Raw genomic sequence first — 20533 nt, 5'->3', positions numbered from 1 at the left:
AGGAACAGGGAAAACACTAGTTGCTCGTGCACTTGCCAGTGAATATAGTCAAAGTGACAGGAAAATATCATTTTTTATGAGAAATGCTTGGGACTGCATGAGAAAATACATGGGGGAATCAGAATGCCAACTTCGTGCGTTATTTGAACAGGTAAGGTTGAAATGCACAGTGTATTCTGTCAGAGTTGAAACCATTATTTTTTGTGGTCAACGTTTTTAAGTAGAACTTGCTCTTTTTTTTGTATTTTGTTAGGTTTTTTTTTCCCACTGAAATGGAAATGCCAGTGTTTCTGCTGTGAATGTCAGCTGTAAGAACTACTGGAACGATTTGCTTCCTGTCAGCCGGATACAGTGGGTTGACACAGACTGTCTTCTGTTAGTCATGCCAGATACTCCAGTAGCTCTATCAGTAGAGGTCCCAGAGGCTAACATGAAAGATCTAGTTTAGATGACATTCCAACCATGATGTTTTTGTGCATTTTTCCTTTAAATAATGCTGTTTTACTCTGTGTTTTTGTGCTAGGCCTATCAGATGCGACCTTCAACTATTTTCTTTGACGAGATAGATGGTCTCTCTCCTGTGCACTCCAGTAAACAAGACCACATTCACAGAATCACAGAATCACAGAATTTCTAGGTTGGAAGAGACCTCAAGATCATCGAGTCCAACCTCTGACCTAACGCTAACAGTCCCCACTAAACCATATCCCTAAGCTCTACATCTAAACGTCTTTTAAAGACTTCCAGGGATGGTGACTCCACCACCTCCCTGGGCAGCCTGTTCCAGTGTCTAACAACCCTTTCAGTAAAGAAGCTCTTCCTAACATCTAACCTAAAACTCCCCTGGCGCAACTTAAGCCCATTCCCCTCGTCCTGTCACCAGTCACGTGGGAGAACAGGCCAACCCCCACCTCACTACAGCCTCCTTTAAGGTATCTGTAGAGAGCAATAAGGTCGCCCCTGAGCCTCCTCTTCTCCAGGCTGAACAAGCCCAGCTCCTTCAGCCACTCCTCGTAGGACTTGTTCTCCAGGCCCTTCACCAGCTTCGTCGCCCTTCTCTGGACCCGCTCAAGCACCTCGATGTCCTTCTTGTAGCGAGGAGCCCAAAACTGAACACAGTACTCGAGGTGCGGTGTCACCAGAGCCGAGTCCAGGGGGACGATCACCTCCCTAGCCCTGCTGGTCACACTGTTTCTGATACAAGCCAGGATGCTGTTGGCCTTCTTGGCCACCTGAGCACACCGCTGGCTCATATTCAGCCGACTATCCACCATCACTCCCAGGTCCTTCTCTGCCAGGCAGCTCTCCAACCACTCATCTCCCAGCCTGTAGCTCTGCTTGGGGTTATTGCGCCCCAGGTGCAGGACCCGGCACTTGGCCTTGTTGAACTTCATGCAGTTGGCCTCAGCCCATCGGTGCAGCCTATCCAGATCCTCCTGCAGAGCTTTCCTACCCTCGAGCAGATCGACACACGCACCTAACTTGGTGTCATCTGCAAACTTACTGAGGGTGCACTCAATGCCCTCATCCAGATCATCGATGAAGATATTAAAGAGGACCGGCCCCAGCACTGAGCCCTGGGGGACGCCACTAGTGACTGGCCTCCAACTGGACTTGACTCCATTTACCACGACTCTTTGGGCCCGGCTATCCAGCCAGTTTCTAACCCAACGAAGCGTGCGCCAGGGGTGTGGCTGTGCGGCGGCCGCCGGCGAGATGGCGGTGGCAGGGGGCGGTGGCGGATCCTCGGCATCCTGCGCACCCTCCACCCGCGGCCTCGAGCGGCCCGACCCGCTGGCGCGCCTCACCTGCCCCGTGTGCCTCGAGGTGTTCGACAGCCCCATGTGCGTCCCCTGCGGACACGTGTTTTGCACACCATGCCTGCAGGAGTGCCTCAAGCTCAAAAAGCCAGTCTGTGGTGTCTGCCGCAGCACCCTGGCGCCTGGCAGCAGGGCTCTGGACTTGGAAAAGCAGTTCGAAGCGACAGAAACCACTTGTAACGGCTGCAACAAAAAGATGTTTCTCTCAAAGATGCGCAGCCACGCAGCTTCTTGTTCAAAGTACCAGAACTATATCATGGAAGGTGTGAAAGCTGTGACTAAAGAACCACTCCACAACACCAGGAACTTCCCCAATCGCTTCACCTTTCCTTGTCCATATTGCAGCAAGAAAAGCTTTGATCAAGAAGGACTAGTTGAGCACTGAAAAACATTGCACAGCATGGATGCAAAACAAGTGGTTTGCCCAATTTGTGCCTCGATGCCGTGGGGAGATCCAAATTACAGGAGTGCTAACTTCATGGAACACCTTCAGAGACGACACCGGTTTTCATACGATACTTTTGTGGTACGTGTTTCTTCATCCTTGGAATACGTGAGCCTGATGACTCTTAAAACCCAGCTTTTTTTATGTAGCCACTACTGTAAAATGTAGTCCTTGCAGATGGTATAATGCAAGAAGTTGAATTACTGTTAAGTCAGAGGAGGAGACAGCTGGTTTTGTGTTGTGTTAACCAATATGGCCCTGGCAGTAAAAGAATTTCTGTACCCTTCGTTCATAGGATTATGATGCTGATGAAGATGATATGATGGCACAGGTTTTGATGCGTTCTTTGCGGGATAAATAAAATAAAAAAGAAGACTAATTGTCAAACCAAGCTTCCATGAGAGGGAAATGGCCAGCATTCTTGCACTTCTCCCTGTCCATGCCAAGATGAACTCAGGCATTCAGAAATATGGAAGACTTTAATCTTAGTTTTGAATCCCCATTTGATCTTTTGGTATCATTCTTGTTTTTTATTAATATGACTATGTTGTTCAACCACGTAAGGCTAATTTTCTTTTTTGTTTCACACAAAGCTTATTTATAGGTCAGTGTGGAGGAGACAGTTCTGTTTTCCTTCACATCTGCCTGTTTTCTGATTGCTTTCTGCCAGTTGTGCTAGTTTGACTAAAGCCAGAAATACTCCAAATTGACTGGCATGAACTAGCTGGTAAACCTCTTCTTCCCCTGATCTTGTTTACATTTCGTAAATGATAGTATGAGAGGTGTCTTTGTGGCTCTTTTCCTTTAGTGAGACCCCTAGGTGCTAACTCACCAGATTAGTTCCTGTTTCAACTGGCCTATGATGCCTGTGATTTCATGATGTTTACCAGTGTGAGAATTCTCACAGGCAGCCTCTCAATTATATGGAAAACATGTCTCCAGTATGTCTTCAAACTGCAACATTCCTTAGCAAAAATGTTTGAAGCTGAGTAAGAAACTAGTTCAAAACACTTTAGTTCTATACCTGATTACGATTTTGTTCCATACTTTGACCATAATTTCTAGCCTGCCTGGAAAACAGAACTTTGGTGTTAGCTAAAATGCATAACTTTCAACTGTTATAGCAAATATTAATCATTTGTTGGCCTTATTAAATTGGTGTTTAAAAAATCGGTTTTCTAGGAATCTTAAGCCTTATGCTTGTAGGGGAATTCAGAAGCTTTTTCAATATCCGTATCTTATGTCAACTAAAAATTTCATATATATATTCCTAGTTGTTCCATCCCTCGAGGCAAGCTGGTAGCAAAACTTATAACCCGTAGCACTTGCACAGCACTGCCTTCTGCATTGCAGATTCTAACAAGTATTTTGAATTCCTGTTTTTACTTAAACGTCGCTAAGGTAGCTGAAGCTGTACTTAGATTGTTTTCCATATACATACAGGATGGAGGTTTAGCTTTCAAAGAAAATGTAAAATATAAACAAGTTTGAATTCATAGACAATGGATACTTGATACTCAGTTATACACTTTCATTGTAGAGTTTCATTTTTAGTTTAACACTAATTGCACGGTCAATATGCTGAGATCAAGCAGTCTCAGAGACCCGAACAGAGCTTGGAAATTGGAGTAGTAGTGCTGAGATGTCTGGTCTCATTGAACTTGGCATGCCTGATTGGAGCAGTGGACCTGCATCACCACAGAACTGAGTACTAATCAATTTATTTGACCAATAAACTTCACACTCTGCAGACTGCAGCATAACCTTACCCCTAAGAAATGAAACGCACCCCAGCTAAAACATCTTGATTAAACTTTGTGTCCAGCAAGTTTGTGGCTTCTAATATATTTAACTTGGTCTTGGTGTGCTTTCCCTAATGTGGTAAGGCTGGTATAGATTCTCACTGAGGTATCTGCTTGGTGACTGCAATCTTAGTCTTAGGGAAAAAATACATCAGTGTGGGAAAAGTACTGTGTTATGGGGTTGGTGATTCCTAATGCTTGGTCTGTGAAGAGATTACAATGTGCTAGTGGTTGGGTAGGGATTTCTAGGTTCTGGCTATGACAAAGTTTTGTGATAAAGATTGGCCTGAGTCTAGATTTCTGCAACTGTTCTAAGTGCACTTCCATGCAATTCTGACATTCATAGGTATTACAGTTTTGCACCTACATAAAATCTGCTTGATCTTTGGGGAATGAAAAAAAAAAAAAAAAGGATGATGACCTGTTTAATTTACTGTGAACACGTTAATTTATCCTGAAAACTTGTAACTCAATGCCAAAACAGGTGATTCTAAACGATAGTTGAAACCAATTTACTAAGCCTGATATCAGCAAGTGGTCTGTGTTAACTTACCTATTTTTTATGTCTTAAAATGAGTCTTGTCCTTAAAAAGCTTGTCCATTATGACTACTCATGGAAGAAAGTCATGTGGAATGGAACAAAATTTACTGAACCGGTAAGTAAAACCTATATTTTTCTATTAGTTCCATTGTTTCAACTCTTCTGACGCTTATGGACAGCATAGATAACAGAGGGGAGATTGTGGTAATCGGAGCTACCAACAGACTGGATTCTATAGATCCTGCTTTACGAAAACCAGGACGCTTTGACAGAGAGTTTCTCTTCAAATTGCTAAATACAGAGGTGAGAACTTAAATTCAACATTAGTGCTACCATGGCAAAGTCCAACTTTATAGGGAAAAAAAAAATGACAACTTGAACAAAAGAGTGATATGTGGAGACACTGCCTTGTTCCATGGAGGGCAAATCTGGTACTGGATATATATGGTCAGGATGATACCACCAAGTAGTTAGTTCTATAACCAAACCTTTCATTCCCAAAGTTGTACCTGTTTACTTAATTCTCTACCCTCAGCCCGCAGGATGGGGGAGAGACGACCACCCAGTAGCCCCATGCTGGCCTGGGTGGAGCCCGAGGCTCGTCAGGAGAACACAGCTCCCACTGAACACCATGGGCCGCTGTTGAATGGTGAGCGAGGGCCCCCGTCAGGGGGAGCAGGGCTGGGGCTAGGGAGCGGGGGGGCCAGCAAGAGCACCCTGCTCAGCGTCAGGACCAGCATGGCAGCCCAGCCCCCGGACACCCCCAGGGAGGTTGTGCCAAGGGAGCAAGCACGGGGCTGGAGGGAGGCCAGAGCTCCTTCCTCTCCTCCCTCCTGCCTTTGGCCACCCTCTACAACCCTCCTTCTTCTCCTGCCTTCTTAGAAGCTGACAGCTTATGTAATACACAATAAATGTTTGTTCATTGTCTTTTGTATTACAAAAACAAGGAGTTCCGTTTGAGGAGCGGGAGTTGCGAAAGCTCCCTGCTGAAGTAAGGAGCTGTATAATACTTGGCTAGACACTATGAAAATTCTTTTGCTTAATGTAACAAAAAAGAGAAGGCCCCTCCCCTTCTCTCCTTCTGCATCTCAGCTGCCTCTTTTGTTCAAAGACACTGTTGCAAAGCTCATGTAACCACCTCCTGATAAGTTGCTAAACTAGTGTATCAACATCCTGCCTTCCTGTCTCACGCTGGCCCAACATGACCAAAAAAAACAAAAAACAAGTTGAACCACAACGCCGAGGAAGACTATGGCCTTCATCTTCACAACCACCAGAGGGACAGAGACGACCCCCTACCAACAGTGCGCGCAGTCGCAGAATATACCAGATGTGCTGCGTAATCCCGGAATTACCAAAATATAAAAAGGGACCCTGGCGGGGGTGAGGTGCGCGCCGTTGGCAGAGCTGAGACTCCCCGGCCGCCCAGCGCTGTTTTGCTTGCTGTTGCTTACTCAATAAATTCCTTTCTATTATTAATGCAATGCTCTCTGAAAATTAATTAAGGGGGCAACTTCTACAACCCTCCTTCTTCTCCTGCCTTCTTAGAAGCTGACAGCTTAGCTGTCTACAAGAAAGAAGCGGAGAGCTTGCACAGCATTCTGTCCTTCGTCAGCAGCACGCAACAGGTAGGTGTGGCCTTGCCATGGTGGCTGTGCCTGTGTCTCCTGCGGGTCGCGCAGCTCTGCTGCCAGGATGCTGGCGGGCTGCTGGCGAGGCAGAGCTGCCGCCCTCCAGGAGCCCCGCACAGCCCTGAGCCCCTTGAGGCTTTGGTCCTGCTGCCGGCCATGGGTCTCCCCTCTCACACTCCCCGTTGGTCTCTCTGCCACCCGGCTGCCAGGATAAAGACCTGAAGATGAAGTTCCTAAGGAGCATCATCAGCGTCTGCAGAACTGCCAGAAACTGTGGCCTGTGGTGCGGCCTCGATGCCTTCTGCAACAAATACCAGCTGATATTTGTTTTTGGTATTTGTGAGCAACTTTGTTTCTCACAGGGGGACTACCCCCGTGCCGCCCAGCGCTGAATAAACACACCTACTTTACAATCTTATGGATTGTGGAGTCCGTTTTCCACAAGCCACCTCTCCTAAGCCATTCCCCACCACACCACCTAAAACCCTTACAGCTGCCTACTATGGTAGAGGCTGGAATGCTCAGCACACCATGCAAAGGATTCCCCGGCCCTGCACGTGTTGTTGGAGTTTTAATGGAATGCAGGCGTTTGAAGGTTTTGTGCCTCTCCCTGGCTTAGGAGAGGCAGCAGCACAGTGCCCGCCGGCACCAGCTCGATGTCAGCTGCTCCCTTGGACGTGTCAGGATGAAGATGGTCTGAGTGGCCAGAGACACAACACTTTCCTCCTCGTCATTCTGCAAGGGCTGGAGGACTGCAATGGAGAGCAACAGAGCAGAAATGAAACCCACCTGTCTGCAGAGACTGCGGGCAGAGCCTGCCACCCCTCCACCCGTCACTTCCCGCAAAGACACAGAGGGACCAAGGGGTTAGAGTCAGAGAATCATTAACTATCCTGTGTTGGAAGGGATCACTGAGCCCAACTCCTGACTGCACACTGGACGGCACAGGACTTAACACCACATATCCAACAGCTTTGTCCAAATGCTTCTTGAACACCCACAAGCTCGGGCACCATGCCTGCTTGCCTGGGGAGCCTGCTTCAGTGCCCAACCACCCTCTCAGGGAGGAACTTTTCCCCAAAATCTGATCTGAACATCCCCTGACCCGGCTTTAAGCCACTCCCTCGCCTCCTATCACCGGTCGCCTGAGAGGAGAGCTCGGTGCCTCCCTGTCTGCTCCCCGTCACAAGGAAGTTGTAGACAGACGTGTTTTGCTGTTAACATACTCCAGAAAAGCCCTTTCTCTTAGCCACCCCGGTACTGGCCAGCTTCAACCCCAGCCGAGCTTTTGGCCATACAAACTTTCTCCCTTCCCTCTGAAAAAGGTGAATGCCCCCTGCCCCATTGGTCGTGGACCCACACCCCGCTGCCTTCACTCACTGCTGCAGATTTCATGGATCTTCCTCTCGCTCTGGTCCTTGCAGTGCTGTGCGGCAAGACCTAGGCACAAAGCTGCTGTCAGAAGCCTGCAAGGCGCCCCCCAGGCCCACTCGCATGGGGACCCAGTCCCGGGGGGGACTCTAGGGACACTGGGGCTGGCAAAGGCTGACAAAAGAGGGACCCTGGGGGCTGTGGCTCACCGATGAATCTGATGGCTGCCTCCCGCAAGGCGACCTGAGTGTGCTGCAGGTACGGCAGGCTCTGCTGCAGGTATTTCTCCACCTTTCTCTTGTCCTGCATGAGCTGGAGAGAGCGCAAGGTTACGGGGCTTGCAGACCCTGCCCAGCTGGACAGACCACTCCCTCCTGCCAACACCCCCCCTTCCCCTCAGGCCATTCCCATCTCCCAGCCACGAGCCCTGTGGGGCTGGGGTTTTGAGGTATGGAGAGAGCTGTTGTCTTTACCAAGCACTCTGCGATCCTCCAGGTCTGCTCTGTCTGCGCCAGGTGCTTGAGTTTTTCCTGCTTCAGGAAGTTTGCAGCGGTGACAAGGGCTTCCAGGGAGGCCTGCAGAGCAGCAGAGGCTGAGATGGCACCAGAGCCCAGGGAAGGGGACCTGGCAGCCCCCACCTCTTGGCAGGGCTGCAGGCCTTTCCCAGCCCACGGTGGGATAATGCAGTGGGGGGTGAGTGTGAACTGCGTTTGGCATAAGGAAGGAGGGGAGCTGTGCCCCCATTCTCCATGACGCAGGCGGCTGCACCCCGAAGGGACACACATGCCAAGTGCCCAATTACCTTCAGCCCTGGCCCCGGACACCCAGGCAACCCCTGTGGTGTCAGTCTGCTAGTCCCTCTAGTCAGGTATGCCATACGCACCTTGGCCACGCTCTGGGTCTGGTCACTCAGGTGAAAAAAGAGTGGGAGCAGGCTCCTCTGCACGACCTTCTTCAGCTGCCTCTTGTGGCGCCACAACGCAGCCTGCATCACTTTGTTGTAGAGGCAGATGGAGAGCTCTTGCAGCTGGCTGCACTCCTGGTAGGAGGAAGAGAGGAAGACTTCAGCAAGAGCTGCTCCCTGCCCGCGGTGAGCAGGGGCGTTAGGGTGGCTGACGTGAACGGAGGTGCTACAGAATCAGAGTGTGCTCAAAGGAGCTGTGGCCAGATCTGTAGCCACAGTGAAAGGACGCAGCCCCACTAGAGGGAACGTAAGAGGCCTCCTTCACGGGGGGCAGCTGTCATGAGAGTGCCCATTTGTGGGCTCAGGTCCCGCAGCAGCCTTACATCGTTAAACAGTGGCAGGATGTCCCCAGCCACTTGCAGAGCGATGGAGCTGGCCTGCTTCCTCTTCACGTGGTCCATCACGTTTCCGATGAGAAGCAGGGCCTTCATCTTGGTGTCAGCCCTGGCAACCTGCAGGCCCTGAATGATGCCTGGCAGCAGCACGGGAAGTTTTCTTGCCTGGAGGAAGGACAGAGTTTCCGTTTGGTGAAACGATGAAAGGCCACCCTGGGCAGAAGCCTGTGGTGCCAGAGCACCAGGCTGCCATCTTGCTCACGCAGAGGCAGCACGACGAAAAGGAGGGCAGCTGAGCAAAGACTCTGTGCCCCCTTTCGGACCCGCCCCAAAAGGTACATGGCATGCATGGAAAGCTCCCCAGAGAGCCGCTGGGCCCCTCCATGGCCAGCTCATTTCTTGGCCATTTCTTCTGCGCCACAGAGCTGCGGGCAGAGCAGAGCTCTCCCAGCTGGCCGGGAGCAGGCCATGATACCTTCAGGACAAAGGCCCACCGGCCTTCACAGTAGTGTGCCCTACTCACCATGACAGGTGTCTCTGACGCTCGGAGGAGAGCGCTGAGCACCAGCGAGTGCGTCACTCGGTTGGGATGCTTCAAGAGCCTCTGGAGATGGTGCAGGGCCCCCGAGTCGTCTTCTCCAACATCTGGGTGGGCCAGCAGCTGAAAGGAACACAGCATTGAGAGACTGTCAGAGGCTGCAGGCAGCTCCCGGCTCTCCCGGCGCCTCAGGCCAGGGGCCCCGGGGCCAGGCAGCCTGTCCTGGGGCAGCTGTGGCTGTGGAGGGCCGCAGGGCCGCTGAGTGCCCTGTGCCTGGCAGCACCCAGCAGCCTTTCTTTGCTTGCTGCTCCTGCACGGACGTCCTGGAGGAGCTGCCAGTTTGGGGGTAGATGGGCAGAGGCACACACACGGCCCTGAAGAGGAGCAAGGCCTCGTCCAGTAACTCACCGCCAAGTGAGGGATGCAGTTGTCCTCTGAGATGAAGCCCGGGAGCCTGCGCAGCTTCTGCTCCTGGAGCACGCTAAGTGTCTCCCTCAGGACATTCTCCATCGTCTGGTGCTGGGAGAACATGGTTTCCCACATGGCCAGGGCAGCGCTGCAAGGACGAAGCACTCAGTCAGCAGGGCACACTCCGCCCCAGCGCCGTGGCCTGCACAGGCCCCGCAGGCCCCAGGCTGTCCTGCAGCCCTGGCCCTGCCGCCCCCCTCCCTTGGGGTGCCCTGGGAGCCTTGTCCAGGCAAGCAGGAGAGGGCAGAGATGACGTTCCCTGTGGTGGCAGGGATCCTGGCTGGCTTGCTCAGCTCTGGCTGCCCTGGCTGTGGCCAAGGAACCACGGCTGGCAAGCATGGCGGCGTGGAGGGCCCTGCTCTGGAAACGCAGCGTGCAGTTTGCTGTGGATGTGTCAGGCGGATGTGTCCTGTCCCCTCCCCTCCCATACAAGAAGCCCTGAAGGTTGGCATGCCTGTCAGATGATGGCGAGATCTGCAGCAGGGTGCTGGCCACCTCCCTTGGCCGCTGGTTGGCCAGCCAGAGGATGAGGATGTCCAGGCTGCGCCGGGCTGATGCCGTGTTGATGCACTCCACGTGTCTGTAGATGCACCTCACGATCTCTGGCACCTGGAGAGGCAAAAGTGGAGTGCAGACGTATTTTCAGCCACTACTCACACAACTGCCCTTCCCATCGCTCTGGGATGGCTTCCAGGGATTGCCTGAGGTGCCTGAGAGGGCTGGACGTGGCAGGGAGGAAGCGGGGCCTGACATGGGCTAACGGGCAGGGCAATCCAACTACAGGCCACTTACGTCGGTCAGCCAGGAGGCAGGGTCTTCGATGGCCATATCCAGAACAATGCCGGCCTCCTGCTTGTCGTATATGTTGGAGTCTCTCAGGGCTTCAATGACCTGGAGGATGACGTCTGTCCTCTGAGACTGCTGGAGGTATTTTCCAAAGTTCTGCAAGGAGGAAGGGACGTAAGACACGTTGCAGCAAGTGCCCTGATGGTGCTGCAGAACTGAGCGGTGAGAGCAGCTCTGGAGACAGATGCCTGGCCGTGCTGGCAGCAGCGCCCACGGGAAAGCAGGAAGCAGGGGCTGCAGTCCCTGCGTGGTGGGGGCTGAGAAGAGCCCTCAGGGTGAGGGACCAGGGTTGGAGGCACGGGCCCAGGGTGCTGGCCCTGCAGATATGTGGGGCTTGCCGGTGGCCAGGAGGGCCAGGAGGAGCTGCTGCTGTGAGGCTGGAGTACCGCCTATGGAGAGGTCCTACTCAGGGACAGCAGGACCGCGCGGGCCAGAACAGCGAGGCCACACCAGCCGCACTGATGCCGGAGCCCTGTGTTCCCACAAGTCTCCTGCTGCTGCTGGGACAAGTGTGCCAGGAAGGGAGGAACTCATTACCGTGGCAATGTCCGTGGTAGTGGGCGAAGGAAGCCACGGTACGGCCTTGGCTTTCCCTTGAGGCTGTTGACTAGCTTCTGGTGCTGTTCTTCCTAAACACGGCAGCGGAGGGGGACAAAAAGAAGAAGATTCACAAGGACAAGCCACTTTTGTTAGGAGGCTTACCAAGTGGCGAAAAGAGCTTTTGAGTAGGAATGGCTGAGGAGGGCGGAGATGCTGCAGAGCCCTATGTTAGCACTATGTTAGCACTATCTGAGCTGCATAAAACCGTGCATGTGGTTCACTAAACCTTCCAATTCTTCTTAGATGTGAGAACATTTCACCACCAGGAATGGGAGGCAGTGTTGGACAGAGATGGAAAGCAAAGGCAGACAGCTGATGGGAGCAACGGAGATGGCAAGAGAGCAAGGGGTGACGTGTGCCTCAGGGGTACGCATGCAAATGCTCCCAGCCTGGGACACGCAAAGGAACGAGAGCCCTGCGTGCAATCGCACAACTAAAACGCTCTTGGCCTAACTGAGGTGTGGGGGGTGGCTCGAAGGGCTGGAGCGCTGTAGTGCAGGGATACGAGGGGTACATACAGGGATCCTCTCTCTAGGAAGACCGCTCTAGAGGTCTCCACAAGAGCGCTCCTTGGCACTACTTAGGAAAAGAAGCAAGTGCCTCAGGCAGTGCCTGTGTCTGGAGGGGAAGGAAGCCCAACACAGCTTCTCTTACTGTTTGTCTGGAGGAATCGGAAGAGGTAGTGAAGGGCATCCAAAGCCTCCCATCGTAGCTGCCAGTTCTTGCAAGTGTGGCAAAGGAGGAGCCATCCCACCAACTGTCCCAGGAGCGGCACATTGCACTCTGTGCATCCGTTCGTGGGTCCTCCATCGGCGCTGTGGTCCTGGGCGAGGGAGACAAGGAGGGAAGTGCTGTGGGAGGCAGCTGGGGCCGAAGTCCTGGAGCCAAGAGTGTGCCCAGGGCTGGGTCCCAGGTGAGTCAGCAGCCTCGGCCATGCCTGCTCTCCCACCGTGCTCCCTGGGCGCTTGAGGCCTGCACAGGACGGGGGGCAGAGCTGGCGCCTGAGAGTGCTCTCAGGGACTGCGAACATCCCCCAGGATCGGGGTCCATGGGCAAAGGAGGGCTGAAGGCCCTTGCTTCAGGGCTGAGCCCTAGCTGAGGGTCTGTAGCCGGGCTTGCCTCGGCAGCACCCCTGAGCTGCAGGCTGATGTGGTCTGCGGGGAAGGGGAGGTGGGCTGGCTGGAGGGGTGCGTGGCTCCTTACCTCCGGTGAGAATCTTGTGGGTAGCCATCTGGTCAGCTTCACGGCCCTCCCCACGGCCCTCTCGCAAATAGCTTCGCTGTGGGAGCTGGCAAAGGGCAGCAGAATCTGTGAGGGGAGAAAGTGCTGGTCTGCCCTGGGAGCTGATGCCTTCTAAAGCAGGAGCATCAGTGCTGGGCTCCCGCAGCCCTCCGATCTCGGGAGGAAAGCGCCGCGGACAGGGAGGCAGGTGGACAGCAGCAGCACCAGTGGTGACCAGTGCAGTGCCTCGGAAGAGGGGTCCAATTCCTGCCGCTGCGTTGACGCAAAGGAAGCCCAGGAGCGCCATGGGCAAGGCTTTTCTCCGACACAGGAGGAGTCTGTGGAGGGGAAAGGTCTGCAGCCAGGGGATACGGGGCTGCCAGAAGACCTGAGTGGGCAGCCCCCGGTTCCCCCAAGGGAGGCGGGCACCCTTCCTGCCCTGTGCTGCCTGTGCGTGGCACTGCAGTAGGGCCTGTCCGTTCCGGAGTGGATGCTGAATTCCCTCCGGGTGAGGAAGCGCCCCTGGGAACCCCGCTCTTGGCAAGTGGCAGACCTGCAAGATGTCCTGCAGCTCCCAGAAGCCGGAGACAGGAGAATTTCTGATGAATAGGCCCAGCATGCGGTCCATGGCGTCCAGGGTCTGCAAGGACAACAAAGGGGTGGCAGTGGATCTCCAGTCCCTCTCCCTCTGCCAGGATCTGCACAGATCTCAGCACAGAGCAGCCAGGGATCAACCCAGAGGGATGGGTGTTCCAAGAGCTCTCCCAGAACATACCTCCAAGTAGTTGATGCGGCTTGGGCCCTCCAAATGCTCGTGTGAGGGCAGCAGGAATACACTGTTGAAAGAGGCGAGCAGGATGCTCTTCTTCCTGCCCTCCAGTGCTGACTTGACATAGCTGCAAAGAAAGCAAGGGGCCTCATTGTCACGTTGTCATGGAGCAGGGCCTCAGGGCCTCAGGGAGGAGAACGCAGCACTGCGGGGCCTCGGTCCCTGCCATGGGGGCTGCCTTCCACCTTCCAGAAGCCCCGAGGCTTGGCGAGCAGCGGCCCCGCGGCCGGCACTGCCAGGCTGCTGCCTAGACAGGGGAAGCCTGGAAGCCAGGCCCAGGGCCAGAGCAGGGGCTGGGCACGTACCTCAAGTGGCCAAGTGCAAGCATGGCTTGCTGCTGCACCGCTGTGTTCAGAACGTCCAAGGGCTCGTCTTCCAGCAGCACCTGCAGAGCACAACCGGGATGGCACCAGGCATCGGGCAGCACAGCTTGGCAGCGCCAGCAGAGCTGGTCCAGGTCAGAAGGGCCGGTGGAGCCCCAGTGCCCCCAGCCAGCTGTGGCACCAGAGGGCCGCCCTGCCACCTCCCTGCTGCTGACGGGGCTTCTCAATGGCCCCAAGGCCGTCAGCGGCAGCTGAGTGTCCACGCAGCGCTTGCCCCCGCCAAAGCCCTCGAGAGTCCCGTCCCCACAGCCTGCCCTTGCACCCCTCCCAGAGCCACCAGGGGGTGTCCCCTCACCTTAATATGCTCTGCCAGCTGGTATTTGCTGCAGAAGGCATCGAGGCCGCTCCACAGGCCGCGCCTTCTGGCAGTTCTGAACACTCTGATGACGCTCCTTAGGAACTTCATCTTCTGGCTTTTATCCTGGCAGCCGGGTGGCAGAGAGAACAACGGGGAGCGTGAGAGGGGAGACCCATGGCCGGCAGCAGGACCAAAGCCTCGAGGGGCTCAGGGCTGTGCGGGGCTCCTGGAGGGCGGCAGCTCTGCCTCGCCAGCAGCCCGCCAGCATCCTGGCAGCAGAGCTGCGCGACCCTCAGGAGACACAGGCACAGCCACCATGGCAAGGCCACACCTACCTGTTGTGTGCTGCTGATGAAGGACATAATGCTGTGCAAGCTCTCCGCTTCTTTCTTGTAGACAGCTAACTTGTCAGCTTCTAAGAAGGCAGGAGAAGAAGGAGGGTTGTAGAGGGTGGCCAAAGGCAGGAGGGAGGAGAGGAAGGAGCTCTGGCCTCCCTCCAGCCCCGTGCTTGCTCCCTTGGCACAACCTCCCTGGGGGTGTCTGGGGGCTGGGCTGCCATGCTGGTCCTGACGCTGAGCAGGGTGCTCTTGCTGGCCCCCCCGCTCCCTAGCCCCAGCCCTGCTCCCCCTGATGGGGGCCCTCGCTCACCATTCAACAGCGGCCCATGGTGTTCAGTGGGAGCTGTGTTCTCCTGACGAGCCTCGGGCTCCACCCAGGCCAGCATGGGCCTACTGGGTGGTCGTCTCTCCCCCATCCTGCGGGCTGAGGGTAGAGAAGAGGCAATCTCACAGAAATGGCTCGGCGCTGTGTGAAGACGCGGGCTACGCTCGGGGACTGCTCCGCAGCCTCGTGCTCCTGCCCTGTCCCGTCACAGCCGTGCCGGACACTGGGTGGCCGGGGCTGGCTGCTCTGGCTTTTATAGGCAGCAGTGGGGAGTGCCCCGATGACGTCACAAAGGGCCCTTCTGTGACCCGCTGCCGACTCGGGGAGGGCCGGGTGTCCCCTGCAGGGGCACAGGGGCAGCTTGGAGAGAGGGAGGTGGGGGAATCTCATCGAGTCGAGATAGAGCGCTGACGGCATTAAGCTAGGATGCTACTCAGTGTCTTTGCTAACCGTGGTGCATTGTGCAAATTACCTAAAGCAAGAAGCCGTGGGCCCCTTCCCAAGGTCAGTCTCCTATGAAGACTGGGAGCCTGTCTTAAGAAACTGGCAGAAACTGGTCCTGCGGATGGACAAGAGCCAAGGAGCAACTGAGTCTGCGCAGAGACAAGAGGTCAAGGAGCGGAGACGAGGAAGAGTCACCAACCTTCATCCCCACAACCCCCGACGACCACCACCAAGACACACTGCGCAAGCGCAGATGGGAAGAGTTTCCAGCAATGACTGCTTGGGACTCATTTTAAGACGAAACGGGGACAGGTGATGAGTATGTGAAGCTTCAGGCCTATGTAACTCTTCGCTGTAGATAAGCAAGGCAAGTTGCCACGTCGGGTGCGCACATCTTTGGTAGGACTACCCCCCGTTCTGCCCAGCGCTGAATAAACATACCTGCTTTTCAGTCTTACTGATTGTGGAGTCCTTTTTCCTCAAGTCAGCTTGCCTGTGGGCACCGGGCTCCTCTCAGGGTCTGCTGAGGCCCCCGTTTGCTCTCGTGTCTCTTGCCATCCAGCGTGTCCCATACCCCGGGGAACACCCTTCAGCACACTGTGGAGCCCTGCCTGTCCCCTTCCGCAAGGGTCAATGTTGAAGATTGACTCCACCTTAAGGGACATAGTGCCTTTTGTGGCTTCTCTCTTCTCTTTGAAACAGCGAGGATAAAACAGAAAAGATGTAACATAGCAAGCTGAAGGGATTGCTGAACTTGATAAATTGTTGTATCGGCCTTAGTTTTGTATCGGCCTTGCTTTTGTATCGCGCCTTGCTTTTGTATATAAGACTCAGTTCTAGCCACAAAATCAAGGCTGAAGAAGAAACACGGTGCCCATTAAATTAGCCTTAATTGAATTAGCCTTTTTTTGCCTGCTCCTCCTGCATGTACGTCCTGGAGGAGCTGTACATTTGGGGGTAGATGGGGAGGGGTGAGGGTTGTCATATTTACCCAGATATTGCCCCTTACATAATCGTATCTCCCTATCTCTAAGGGGGAAACAGATCCTAGGCCAGGAGCTGGTGGGGCTCATTGAGAGGGCTTTAAACTAGGTAAGATGGGGGACGGGGCTGAAACAAAGCTTGTTAGAGCTGTGCCGGGGGGACAATGGCAAGGCTGGGAGAGAAGGCAATGGCCCAAGTGAAGTGCATCTCTACTAATGCATGCAGCATTGGTAATGGCATGCATTAATGCCATGAGCGCAGTGTTGTGGGGAAATCCCTGAGTGCGTGCAGCAGGCTTCAGAATTCACTTGCAGAGGCAGAAAATGTCCCCATCCCGCAGCACCGCTGCATCCTGCCAGCGTGCAGGGTTCTTTAGGTGGGTCAGAGTGTATGGGCTGATGCGTTTCCAAGTTGAGAGAGAGAAGCACGTCTTTTTGAGGTAACAACTCGTAGGATCTTTGAGAGTAAAGCAATCTTTGCAGTAGTAGGTGCCTTTCCTGCATGCAGCTCTTCTTCAAGTGAGTAATTTTTACAGCGTGCTTATGGATAGTTGTTGTTTTGTTAACAACTTCTTACGTCGTCGTTAACAAATGATGTTATTTTGCGTGTTTTCTCTGTGGTTCTAGGTCCCTTATGATTTTTGCAGAATTACGGGGCTTACTGCAATCGTGACCTTATGCCTTCACCTGTATTTCAAATATTATCAAAGTTGCAACATTGGTGGTAAAGTGATGGAGCAGGGTTTAGGGGAAATGTTTCATCCAAGTTCCCTGTGCCAGGGTGTATCTGAAAACAACAGCAGTAGGCATGTAAGATGTAGCCTTTTTCAGGGTTGGAGACAGTTTCTTTTGTTTTTGGAGCTTTTTCCTGCTCTTTTGCTGGCTGTAGAGCCTTGTAACCTTCTGGATTTTAAGTGCTTGGAATTCTCTTAATAGGGGGATATTTAGTATCAGTTGCTGGCTAACTTGGTTTTGGGATGTAGTGGCATATGCTTCTGTTTTGGGGTTATAAATGAATCTACAAATATAATATTTTTAACCTTTTTGGGCTATATTTTAATCTCTAGATATATCAAGCCATTCTTTGTGAATCCTCTTCAGAAGATAGGCGCAGTATTATCAAGAGACTGAGCAGGGTCACCTTTTTCATCTGTGAAGGATAAGTCTGCAATTAGCCCTGCTGGGGCTGCTGTGCATTCATGTCCTGTTGGCATTTGTGGACTTGTAGTGGTTTAACCTGGCCGGCAGCTAAACACCACACAGCTGTTTGCTCACCCTCCCCCCTCCCTGTCTGGGATGGGAGAGAAACGGGAAAGCGAAGCCCGTGAGTTGAGATAAAGACAGTTTATTAAGACAGGAAAATAATAATAACAATACATGTAATAATAATAACAATAATGATGATAATAGTACTACTACTAATAATGTGTACAAACAAGTGATGCACAATGCAATTGCTCACCACCCGCTGACCGATGCCCAGCCTAACCCTGAGCAGTCTGGCCCCCCTCCCCCAACTAGCCACCCCTATATATTGTTTAGCATGACATCAGATGGTATGGAATACCCCTTTGGCCAGTTTGGGTCACCTGTCCTGGGTCTGTCCCCTCCCAGCTCTTGCTACACCCCCAGCCTGCCCATTGGCAGGACAGAGCAAGAAGCTGAGATGTCCTTGGCTTAGTATAAGCACTGCTCTGCAACAATTAAAACATCGGGGTGTTATCAGCACTCTTCTCATCCTAAGCCAAAACATAGCATTCTACCAGCTACTAGGAAGAAAATTAACTTTGTCTTAACTGAAACCAGGACATCTATCCACCCCTTATTCCATACCATTTATGTCATGCTCAGGTTACACTCTTTTGCATACATTCTAATTAATCGCTATTTTCGTCTAGGGTATATAGTAATCATGGTAGTGATGACATACAGTATTATATAGTAATTAACATGATACAATTCAATTCATGGGCTATTCTCACCCAGTATTAAATCCCCTTGAGGTACACACCGGATCTCTCCGTTCTTTTGCATTACCCACCAAGTGCATCCAGGTCCCTGAGCAAAAGCAATTCCCTGAATGGGTTTGCCTTTTCCTGAGGCAGGAGTAGCCCAGACTGTTTCTTACGTGCACTACAGGAACTTTATCCCCTTCTACAGTACGTAACAGGTTGATTGGGCAGGTCTAGCTTGGTTGGCAGATCCCCTAGTATTGGCTAACCAGGTGGCCTTTGCTAAATGCGTATCCCAATTTTTGAATGTCCCAGCACCCATTGCTTTCAATGTAGTCTTTAACAGTCCATTGTATCGTTCAACTTTCCCGGAGGCTGGTGCATGATAGGGGGTGTGATACACCCACTCAATACCATGCTCTTTGGCTGAAGCATCTGTAAGGTTGTTTCGGAAATGAGTCCCATTGTCTGACTCTGTTCTTTCTGGGGTGCCATGTTGCCACAGGACTTGCTTTTCAAGGCCCAGGACAGTGTTCCAGGCGGTGGCGTGAGGCACAGGATATGTTTCCAGCCACCCGGTGGTTGCTTCCACCATTGTAAGTACGTGGCACTTGCCGTTGCAGGTTTGAGGGAGTGTGATGTGATCAATCTGCCAGGCCTCTCCATATTTATCTTTCAGCCATCGTCCTCCATACCAAAGAGGCTTTGACCGTTTGGCTTGCTTGATTGCAGCACATGTTTCACAGTCATGAATAACCTGTGCTATAGCGTCCATGGTCAGGTCCACCCCTCGATCACGAGCCCAACTGTATGTTGCATCTCTACCTTGATGGCCTGAGGTGTCATGGGCCCATCGGGCTATAAATAATTCACCTTTATGCTGCCAATCCAGGTCCACCTGAGCTACTTCAATCTTAGCAGCCTGATCCACCTGCTGGTTGTTTTGATGTTCTTCAGTAGCCTGATTCTTGGGCACATGAGCATCTACATGGCGTACCTTTACAGCCAGGTTCTCTACCCGAGCAGCAATATCTTGCCACAATGCAGCAGCCCAGATGGGTTTGCCCCTGCGCTGCCAGTTGTTTTGCTTCCATTGCTGTAACCATCCCCACAGGGCATTTGCTACCATCCATGAATCGGTGTAGAGATAGAGAACTGGCCGTTTTTCTCGTTCAGCAATGTCTAAAGCCAGCTGAATGGCCTTCGCTTCTGCAAACTGGCTCGATTCACCTTCTCCCTCAGCAGCTTCTGCAACTCACTGTGTAGGACTCCATACAGCAGCCTTCCATCTCTGATGCTTCCCCACAATACGACAGGACCCATCAGTGAACGGGGCATATTTCTTCTCATTCTCTGGTAACTGGTTGTACAGTGGGGCTTCTTCAGCACGACCCACCTCCTCCTCTGATGATATCCCAAAGTATTTGCCTTCTGGCCAGTCCATAATCACTTCCAAAATTCCTGGGTGACTGGGGTTTCCTATTCGAGCCCGCTGAGTAATCAGTGCAACCCACTCACTCCATGTAGCATCAGTTGCATGATGTGTAGAGGGGACCCTTCCTTTGAACATCCAGCCTGGTACTGGCAATCGGGGTGTTAGGAGGAGCTGCGCTTCAGTACCGACCACCTCCGAAGCAGATCGAACTCCTTCATATGCTGCCAATATCTTCTTTCCAGTTGGAGTGTAGTGGGCCTCAGATCCTCTGTATTCCCAATTCCAAAACCCCAGGCGTCGACCTTGACTATTGAAAGGTGAATGAGTCTTTCTGATCACTTCTTGGCTCTCCAATTGACGAATTAGCTTATGGATGGGAATCAGGGAGTCTCGGGTAGTGCGATATTGCCGCCGGTGCACAGTTGTGGTAGCAATTGGCACTTGGTGTTCTTTGACCCTCAGCAACCCCACAACAGAGGGGTCCTCTGAGAGACCAGGCGAGGTAGAGAATTGTTTAATGCCCTCTGTCTCTAAGGCAGCTATACCAAAAGCCCACCGGAACCTTTTTGGGTCCTTGAAATATCCTCTTCTAAGATAGTCTATGCCAAGGATACATGGAGCATCCGGGCCAGTCACAATGCGGTGCTTTTCCCACTCATTCCCAGTCAGACTCACTTCAGCCTCCAATACAGTCAACTGCTGAGATCCCCCTGTCACTCCACAAATACAGATGGGCTCTGGCCCTTTATAGCTCGATGGCATTACAGTACCTTGTGCAGCGGTGTCTACTAAAGCCTTATACTTCTATGCGTCTGACGTGCCAGGCCATCGAATCCACACAGTCCAATAAACTTGATTGTCCCTTTCCTCCCCCTGGCTGGAGGCAGGGCCCACCTAATCCTGGTCAGAATCTTCTTCATTTCTGTGTTTGAAGGACTGTCTGCTGGACGTTGGAGCAGCAAAC

General features: G+C 52.8%; 1 pseudogene across 1 annotated transcript; it reads left to right on the top strand.

The window, feature by feature from the left end:
* Nucleotides 1-1716: 1716 nt before the first annotated feature.
* On the top strand, nucleotides 1717-2823 carry LOC311428437 (E3 ubiquitin-protein ligase RNF114-like; annotated as a pseudogene). The gene is made up of 2 exons: nucleotides 1717-2346; nucleotides 2561-2823. The product of its transcript is annotated as an E3 ubiquitin-protein ligase RNF114-like (transcript).
* The last annotated feature ends 17710 nt before the right edge of the window (nucleotides 2824-20533 follow it).

This window comes from Aythya ferina (genome assembly GCF_964211825.1).
Source record: "Aythya ferina genome assembly, contig: HAP1_SCAFFOLD_79, whole genome shotgun sequence".
NCBI classification, from domain to species: Eukaryota; Metazoa; Chordata; class Aves; order Anseriformes; family Anatidae; genus Aythya; species Aythya ferina.
The sequence above is the reverse complement of the archived record's forward strand: the minus strand, read 5'-3'. Positions and strand labels throughout refer to the sequence as shown.